Genomic DNA, 9,153 nt, shown 5'->3' on the forward strand with positions numbered 1-9,153 from the left:
AAATGTCATGTAGTAAAGGTTATTTTCACTCATTAAGATTAAATACATGAGGCCATATGTTGGAACAGTCCTTTGAATTGCAAGTATACACAGTTGAAAATTGTCAACAAACTCAGAAATAGCCAAAGAAAAATAGCTTCTTTCTGATTTGCCAAAGCATCATCTTTCAATTAAAATGTCATTATGTTGCACTCATGGGTGACAACTTCATTATGACAAATCTGATACTGAAAACAGTAAATCATTCTATATATAAATTTGATGGCATTTTGATATTAAAATGTATAAGACCTGTCAATCTTCTAGAAATGGCACACTGGTAAGGATTATTGGTCTACCCAAATAATGTAACCATTAAAAGGATAACATTTGCCAATTGCAATTACATGCCCTAATTTCAAAAGGGCTATCATTTACAATAATTTGGCAGATTTGGTCCATATTTCTTTCAGAAATTCATTTCTTTATTATGCCTCAAACAATTTATGGTGCATTTATGTTGGTGGAGATAATTTGCTTTTTTTATTTTGAATGAAAATCAGTAATTACCTACAATCCCATTTTCTGCAGACATAAAGTTAATTCATGGTAGTAATTTTATACAGAGTATTAGCTTGTGTTAGTTATGATGAAAATGTAACTGTGGTAAATGTTTCCATTATAACTAAATTTCCTTGGACTTGATGAGAAAAGGAATGTTGACTTCATAATAATAATTCCATGCATGACTTTGTGACATGCCTACAGATCACTCTGCCATATGGAGAGTGTTTGGATATAATTGATACCCACTCTCTGTGTTTGATGACTTTGAATCTGTGGGTTTTTTTTTAATTCAATGCCTTGGGAATTGGAACCAATGACATAGTATGTCAATATTTTAATTGTATCACTTATATGTAAGAAAAACATAATGCCTGTTTCATGTTAGCAATAGGTAGGGTTTGAAAATGCATATGCTATTTTAGTTTGTCATATTTGTAGATACATTATTTGTACTTTTCATAGTAATATTAAATAATGTATCAAAATACTTATACCTACCTACCCTTCTTTTTATAAGAAGTTAATATTGAGAAGACGCATACAATAAAAATAAAATGAAAAGAGTAAAGAAGGAAGGATTTTTGTACAAAAAAAAATCCACTTGAAGCCTGGTGCTAGTGGCTCATGCTTGTAATTTTAGCTACTCAAGAGGCTGAGATCTGAGGCTTGCAGTTCAAAGCCAGCCTAGGCAGGAAAGCCTGCGAAACTTACCTCTACTGTACTACCAAACGCTGAAATGGAACTGTGGCTCAAGTGATAGAGCACTGGCCTTGAACAAAGAAAACACTGGCTCTAAGGATAAGCAGAAGCGCGCACGCACACACACACACACACACACACACACACACACACACACACACACACACTACTTTGAGATTTTGTTAGGACCTACATTAACTAACAAATAATATTGTATATTCCAATTTATTAACATGAAATATTTCCTTAATGTTAGCTCTTTTTAATGTTAATCTGGGCTAAGAAGGTGGCTCAGTGATAGAGTGCTTGCTTCTCACACATGAGGCCCTGGGTTCGATTCCTCAGCACCTCATAAGCAGAAAAAGCCAGAAGTGGTACTGTGGCTCAAGTGTAGAGCACTAGCCTTAAGCTGAAGAGCTGAGGGATAGTGCCCAGGCTCAGAGTTCAAACCCCATGATTGAACAAAAATAAACAACCAACAAAATAAATAAATAAATAAATAATCTCCGATCTGTGTGGTTTTTCATATCATAGTCTTAAACGTTTTTTTGTCCAATGTAATTCCACAAGATTTACAATTCTGATGCTGCTATAAATGGAAGTTTCAGTTTATTTGTCAATTGCTCAGTATTAGTTCATATAAACAAAACTTATTTTTATAATATTATTGTAGTTGGTGCTATTAAGTAATCCATTCCTAGCTCCAGGAGAGATCTAAGGATCATGGTTGGAATCCAGCCCACCAAGGAAAGTCTGTGAGACTCTGATCTCCACTTACCCAGGAAAAAGCCAGAAGGTGAGCTATGGCTCAAATGGAAGAGCACTAGCAGACAATACCCAGAGCCTGAGTACAAGCCTTAGTACGGGCACAAAAATGAATTTACTTTGTTTGGGGTTCCTACTTATGAAATATGTGACATTTCATATCTTTTAAATCTTCTACTTCACATCCTTATGTTCTTAGTTCATTGTCCTTGTGTTACTGCATGATACCAGGAAGATCTCCATGACAATGTTAAGGTCTTGTCAGGACAGTCGATTTTATCTCAATTACAACAGAGGGAAATCACTAGTCTTTTGATAAATTTAATGTTATGTTAGCAATAGGATTTTAATAGATGCCCTTATTTGGCCAAGAAAATTTTCTTCCCTCTCATCCCTACTTTATTATGAATTCTTACTATGAATGTTAATTCAGTTTTGTCAAACCCTTTTTTCTAAACCTACTGATAGTTCCATATTATTTTTCCTTGTATTCATGTGATAAGTTATATTCATTGAAAATGCTACACGAGTCTTGTTTTTATGCATAGCTAGATTTTATTAGAATAAAATATTAACAGAATAAAAATATTCTATTAATTATACCTAAATATACTGGTTTGGAATTTTATTTTGTGATTTTATCCTTGTCTAGTTTTGCTGTCAAGGTTATGTTGACCTCATAAGACGAATTAAAATGAGTTTCCTTTCCAATGTTTTTGAAAGAATTCATGATTCACTCTTCTTCTTCCATGAATGTTCCCTTAAATTCCACAGAAAAGCCATCTGCACCTGAAGGTTTTATTTGAAAAGATTGTTAATTATAAAAATTCAATACCTTTAGGAAATACTATTTCTTCCTGTGTCAAGTCTGTTAAATTGTTTTTCAATGAATGCATCCTTTTTTATATGAGTAGTGGATTTTATAATGACTAAGTTGTTCATAATTACAGTTTCTCTATTGCTGCTTCTTTCTATCCTGATATTGTATTCTACTCTCCTTTGTTTGTCATCCTTGATCAATCAAGTTATGAATCTACTAAGGTTATTTTGAATCATTTTCTTTTGGGGGGAGGGGTTAATATTTCCATGCTAACAAAGGAATTCATTTTTTCTCCATTGTTTGTCTATAGGTACATCTTTTATTCTTTGTTTTTTGCTATTTGCTTTTACTTATTTGAATTTAATTAGGTAGTTTTTACTACTTTTATGGTGGAGTTTATATAATTGATTGTACAACTTCATTCTTTTTAAATAGAAACCATGGAAATTATGCTTTTTATTCTAAACACCCACACAGACTTCCAGTCTTACCTTACATGATTTAGCTACTCTTCACTCTTAACATTTTCTACTTTTACTAAATCTTAAGTTAATCAGAAATTATTCATGAGCATGTTACTAGACTTCACAAGATTTGCCAAATCTGTCTTTTAATTTTTAATGTGCTATAATAACAATACGTACTATGTGAGGTCAGACTACTCTGTTCTTATCCCATCCTTCTTCTGATATTGTTTGTATTGATTTTTTTTATTCTATCATTTTCCTTTATTTCATGCTCTGGACTCATCTGTTTATTTGACTTTCAGTTTTACATCTAGGGATTATAATCTTCAATGCTAATATCTCCAGTCTAACCTTGAAGTGAATTTACCACTTCATACATAACACCTTTAAAGTAATAAACCTAAAGTTTAAACTTTCATCTTCCTTTCTATTTTAGTTGTTTTCTATTCTACAGTTACTACTGTCCTATATACATTGTTACTATTTACTTTTAAACAACCAATTACATCTTTGTATTTTAAATATTCTATTAAATAGGAAAAGATTATACATTTATATGCAAAATTTATTTCTCTTTGTTTTTGTGGCAAAATTCATCTCCCTCTAGCCAGAAACTTTTGTTTTTGCATGTCCCTTATTTCAGTTTTTCTGGGGTTAAATTGCAGTAGCCATTTAATTGCAGTGTCTTTATTTTGCCTACATTGTCAATGTTATTTCCTCTGTGCAAAGAATTCAAGGATATGTATTTATTTTCAGAAATTTATACTTTAAAATTTTATTTTTGCTTCCTTTTGTCTGATAAATATCAGCACGTGTGTGTGTGTGTGTGTGTGTGTGTGTGTGTGTGTGTGTGTGTGTGTGTGTGTGTGTGTGTGTGTGTGTGTGTGTGCGCGCGCGCGCGCGCGCGCGCGCGCGCGCGCGCGCGCACTTGGGGCCTGAACTCAGGGCCTGGGCACTCTTACTGAGCTTCTTTTGTTCAAGTGTAGTGCTCTACCATTTGAGCCACAGTTCCACTTTGGGATTTGAGTTGGGAGAGGCCGTAGTCTGTTGGGATGGCTTCAAACTTGAATCAGTTCTCAGGATCTCAGCCTCTTGAGTAGCTCGGATTACAGGCTCCAGCCACCAATCCCCAACTCCTCCTTCTTAATGCTCTCTTCTGCATTTTTGTTCCTCTTTGGGCTTTTTGTTTTTAACAGTTTTATCAGATTTTCAGACATTCATCAATGCTGTACTTAGCTTTGCCATTTTTGTAGTGGCTATTCTGTTTAGGGTATATATTCCTGCTGTTTGGGGTTTTTTGTTTGTTTGTTTTTTGGGGGGAGGGAGTTGTCAGTCATGGGGCTTGAACTCAGGGCTTGGACACTGTCCCTGAGCTCTTCAGCTCAAGGTTAGTACTCTACCACTTGAGCCACAAGCCACTTCCAGTTTCTGATGGTTTATTGGAGGTAAGAGTTTCATGGCCTTTCCTGCATGGCCTGGCTTTGGACTGCAATCCTCAGATGTCAGTCTCCTGAATAGCTAGGATTACATGCGTGAGCCACCGGCACCCAGCTTCTTAAGTTAAATTTAATGGACATTTTTCTTCCCAGATCTTTATTAGCTTCCATGTTGGACTTTATGGATATCCTTTCATGTATTTTATCTATTCCTTTTGTTAATTTTTTTTAAAACTGTATTTATTTAGCTCCTTGAAATTGCCACTCTGCTAACTCCTATGATGGCGTCCGTCATTCAGTCTGTTTCTATTTGGCTTTCTGCTATCTTATAGCATAGCATCTTATAGCATCTTATGCTATGTTTTTGAGAATCTCAATTTCTTTTTCAAAGAAATTTCTTTTTGTTCTACATTTTTGTTCTTCATTTTCAAAAATTTACTATTTGACCTAGTTCATTACATTCAAGCTACTTTGGGGTTTGACAGTGACGGTTTAAAGTGACTCTCTGAGGCTACCTTACATCTATTTATAAGGAGAAACCTTTCTGGCTTTTAATTGAATGACTTGGGTATCACAAAGTACCAAGGTAACTTTTTATATGATAGATTAGAATTTCAGTCCTTTCCTGTATTATTTGGCCTTTCCAAAGAAAACTCTTTTGTGCTGATCCTCAGAGTCTCCTCCTCCATATATGAATGAATCCTTAGCTAAAGACTCAAGGACATTACTATGTGGCTTTGACCTCTAAGTTTCTATGATTTAAAAAACTCCAAACTCTGATCTCTTCCTTCTGCCCAATGAGACAATTGCTCTCTGACTGCTACTCTCCTATGACAGCACAGAAATATCTCTGACAGAGTTGAGGTAGCTGTGTACTGCCTAGCATGTATTTTCATTCTATTTCCTACTGGGTATGAATAGCCGCTTCATAAATTGTACCCATCAATATTGTTGTTTTATGATTGGAGTCTATGTAGGCTATCCATAACTCTGTCTTCACCAGAATTGGAACTCTATTTTAGTTATATTTATATCGCATTAAATTTTGTTGAACCTATTCAGTATGCCTAAATTGGCTTTCCTTTAGGTAATCCCCCTTTGTCTTTTTAACCCCTTTGTTTATATACGTAGAAATATTAAGTTGTTTGGCCAACACAGATAAATTTTCTTATGAGCATTCAGTGACAGCAGGTTTTGAATATTTATCTTGAAAGTATGAAGAATCTTTAGGTTTGGTAAAATGATACTTCTACATTGCTAAATGATGGGTCAGAATTTCTAGGACACAGTTAAAGAAAACAGATGTGCGGGGGGGTGGGTAGATGGGAGGGCAGGGATGGGAAGGGGAAACAAAGGAGGAGGCAACAATGCTTGATAAGAAATGTACTCATTTCCTTGCTCATGTAATTGTAACCCCTCTGTACAGTATTTTCACAATAAAAAACTTATTAATTAAAAAGAGAAAACAGGAGGGAAGTGGGAGATGGGAAGGGATGGGAAGGGGAAACAAAGGAGGAGGCAACAATGCTTGATAAGAAATGTACTCATAACTTTATTAAAAAAAAAAAAAACGAAATGTACTCATTTCCTTACCCATGTAATTGTAACCCCTCTGTGCAGTATATTCACAATTTAAAAAACAAAGAAAACAGCTTCAAGACTCTCTTAATGAGCCTTAATTTGGGGGGCTGTGTTCAAAGCTGAGAAGTAATAGGGAATAGCAAGGGAAAGACTAACACTGTCCTCAGAAGATTTTATTTAAATGTTATTTATTTAAATGTTTATTTAAATTTTATTTAAATCTCATTTTACACACCCCATCTTCTTCCTCAGAGATGCTTAAAACAATGTGTTGCATCTTCCAACCCTCTCCTCATCAAAGAGAAAAATATACCCCAAAATAAATAAATATACCCCAAATATACCCAAAGCCAATTTGCTGCCCAGTAGTGCATTTCCAAGGGGCCTTTTGTTAAAGGTCTCCATCTCCATACTTACTTGCCCAGATATTTGTGAATTATTTTTTTCATTATCAATAGGTACATTGATTTTTTTAAAAAGAGGTTACTTCAGGCTATACATTTCTTCATTCACTATTAAAAATATCAGTCATGCATATTAATTATTGATTAAAATAAATATGTTTCTTCCAAAGCATAACACTGGTATGACACAATGCCATTGTAGAATGTTTTCTTGTTCCCCTTGAGAATCATAGATTTACATAATATTTTAACTACTATACTTTTCTTTCTTCTGGATAGAGAATTCCCATGCCAGTTTGCTGAATGTATAACGTTAAAAAGCTTAGAATTCATTTTTCTTTCTTTTTTTCTTTTTAAGTCACGAACTGTGAAGATATAAGAAATGACAGACACTAACCACTTCAATGTTTCACTTAGAAATGGAGCTATGGATTGTGCACAATGCAGTTCATTCATGTTGCAATGTTGCAAAAGGACTAAACTCCTCAGGGACCGAAAGCGGCAGCATGGCCCTGTGTACAGCCCTGGAATTGACTAAGTTTCTGACATGATTGCCCTTGAAAATCCCCCATACCTAGTAGATGCCCAGCCCTGCCTGTTTCTAATTATCTTATTTGCCAGTTTAATATTGTTTTTTTCTCTTCACAAGAAAATAAGCAAAGTGAAAGAGATAGTTCAGTTAGGAGACATGGCTGTTTTCCCTGTGAGAAAAGATTTTTGAATACTGTGAGTTCCCAAAACCATGCAAGGAGAGAAGGCCTGTGGAAGATTCTAAGAGGGTGCTTGACTCTCGTATATTCTAGATGCCATGACTCAGGTTTTGCCAACATCTTAGCAGAAAAGTGACTACTGCAAATAGACATTTAAATAATGGAACTTAGGTGATACAGACTTCAACTAAGTGCTTTCAAATCCTATACAGTAGAGACTTTTCTAGAAGAAGAAAGGAATGCTTTTTATTTATAGATTTTTAATGTTTCATGTTAATAATTTTACCACTGACTGTGTTTTTAATTTTCAACTGCTATTTTAATTGTGATTTTTTTTATGTTAAGTTTTTTTATTGTGAAAATACTGTACAGAGGGGTTACATTCACATGAGCAAGGTAATGAGTACATTTCTTATCAAGCATTGTTGTCTCCTCCTTTGTTTTCCCCCTAACCATCCTTTTCCTCCCATCTCAACAACTACATTTTCCTCCTCACACCCTGCTCTGCCTAAATTGTAAAGTTCATTTTTCAACATAGCATCTTGTACATCTCATTGTTGCAATGGGACAACTTGTATCCCTATTTAAACAATTTGTTTTTTCCCTTCCCCTCCCCAAATTATACCAACATCAAGTACAGTGAAAACAGGGGTTATACTGTGGGGGAGGGACATACAAAGCAACAAAAAAAATCACTTGGTATCTTATAAATATGCTAGAAACAATAGCAAGAAAGAAAAAAAAACACTTGTGTCCTTATCTTGGGATTCATTTTACTTAACACCATCTTACGTGACCTTTTCTGCTTGTCTCGGACATATACTAGTTATTGCAAATAAGGGAAACCATGGGACCCATGTTTCTTTGCGCCTGACTTACTTAATTTCATATAATTTTTTCAAGTCTTTCCATTTCCTAACAAGTGGGGCAATGTCATTCTTTCTGATGGAGGCATAGAATTCCATTGTATATATATACCACATTTTCTCGATCCATTCATCTACTGAGGGGCATCTGGGTTGGTTCCATATCTTAGCTATGGTAAATAATGCTGTAATAAACATAGTTGTGCTGGCAGCTTTAGCATGGTTTTGTTTGTGATCATTTGGATAAATGCCCAAAAGTGAGATTGCTGGGTCCTAGGGGTGCTCTATGTGGAGTCTTTTGAGGAACCTCCATACTACTTTCCAAAGTGGTTGAACAAGTTTACACTCCCACCAACAATGCAGTAAGTTTCCCTTCTGGCCACATCCTCTGCAGCACCTGTTGTTATTAGAGTTCTTGATTTTAGCCATTCTTACTGAGGTGAGGTGGTATCTCTATGTTGTTTTGATTTGCACTTTTTTATGACTAGAGAGGTTGAGCATTTCTTCATGTGTCTATTGGCCATCTTTCTTTCCTCTTCAGAGAAGTTTCTCTTTAAGTCTTTAGCCCACTTATTTATTGGGCAGTTGTTTCTTTGAGAATTTGTTGTTGGGGGGATTTAATTTTTTGAGTTCCAAGTATATTTTAGATATGAGACCCTTGTCTGTGGTATGGCTAGTGAAGATCTTCTCCCAATTCGTGGGCTTTCTATTGATCTTGCTAGCTATGTCCTTTGCCATGCAGAAGCTCTGCAACTTCATGCAATCCCATTTGTCCAACCTTTCTTTGATTTGTTGCATTCTGGGTTCTATTAAGAAAATTTCAGCCTGTGCCAAGGAGACCTAGGGTTTCTCCTATTCC

This window comes from Dipodomys spectabilis, unplaced genomic scaffold (assembly GCF_019054845.1).
Source record: "Dipodomys spectabilis isolate Male_0828 unplaced genomic scaffold, ASM1905484v1 ptg000167l, whole genome shotgun sequence".
Taxonomy (NCBI): domain Eukaryota; kingdom Metazoa; phylum Chordata; class Mammalia; order Rodentia; family Heteromyidae; genus Dipodomys; species Dipodomys spectabilis.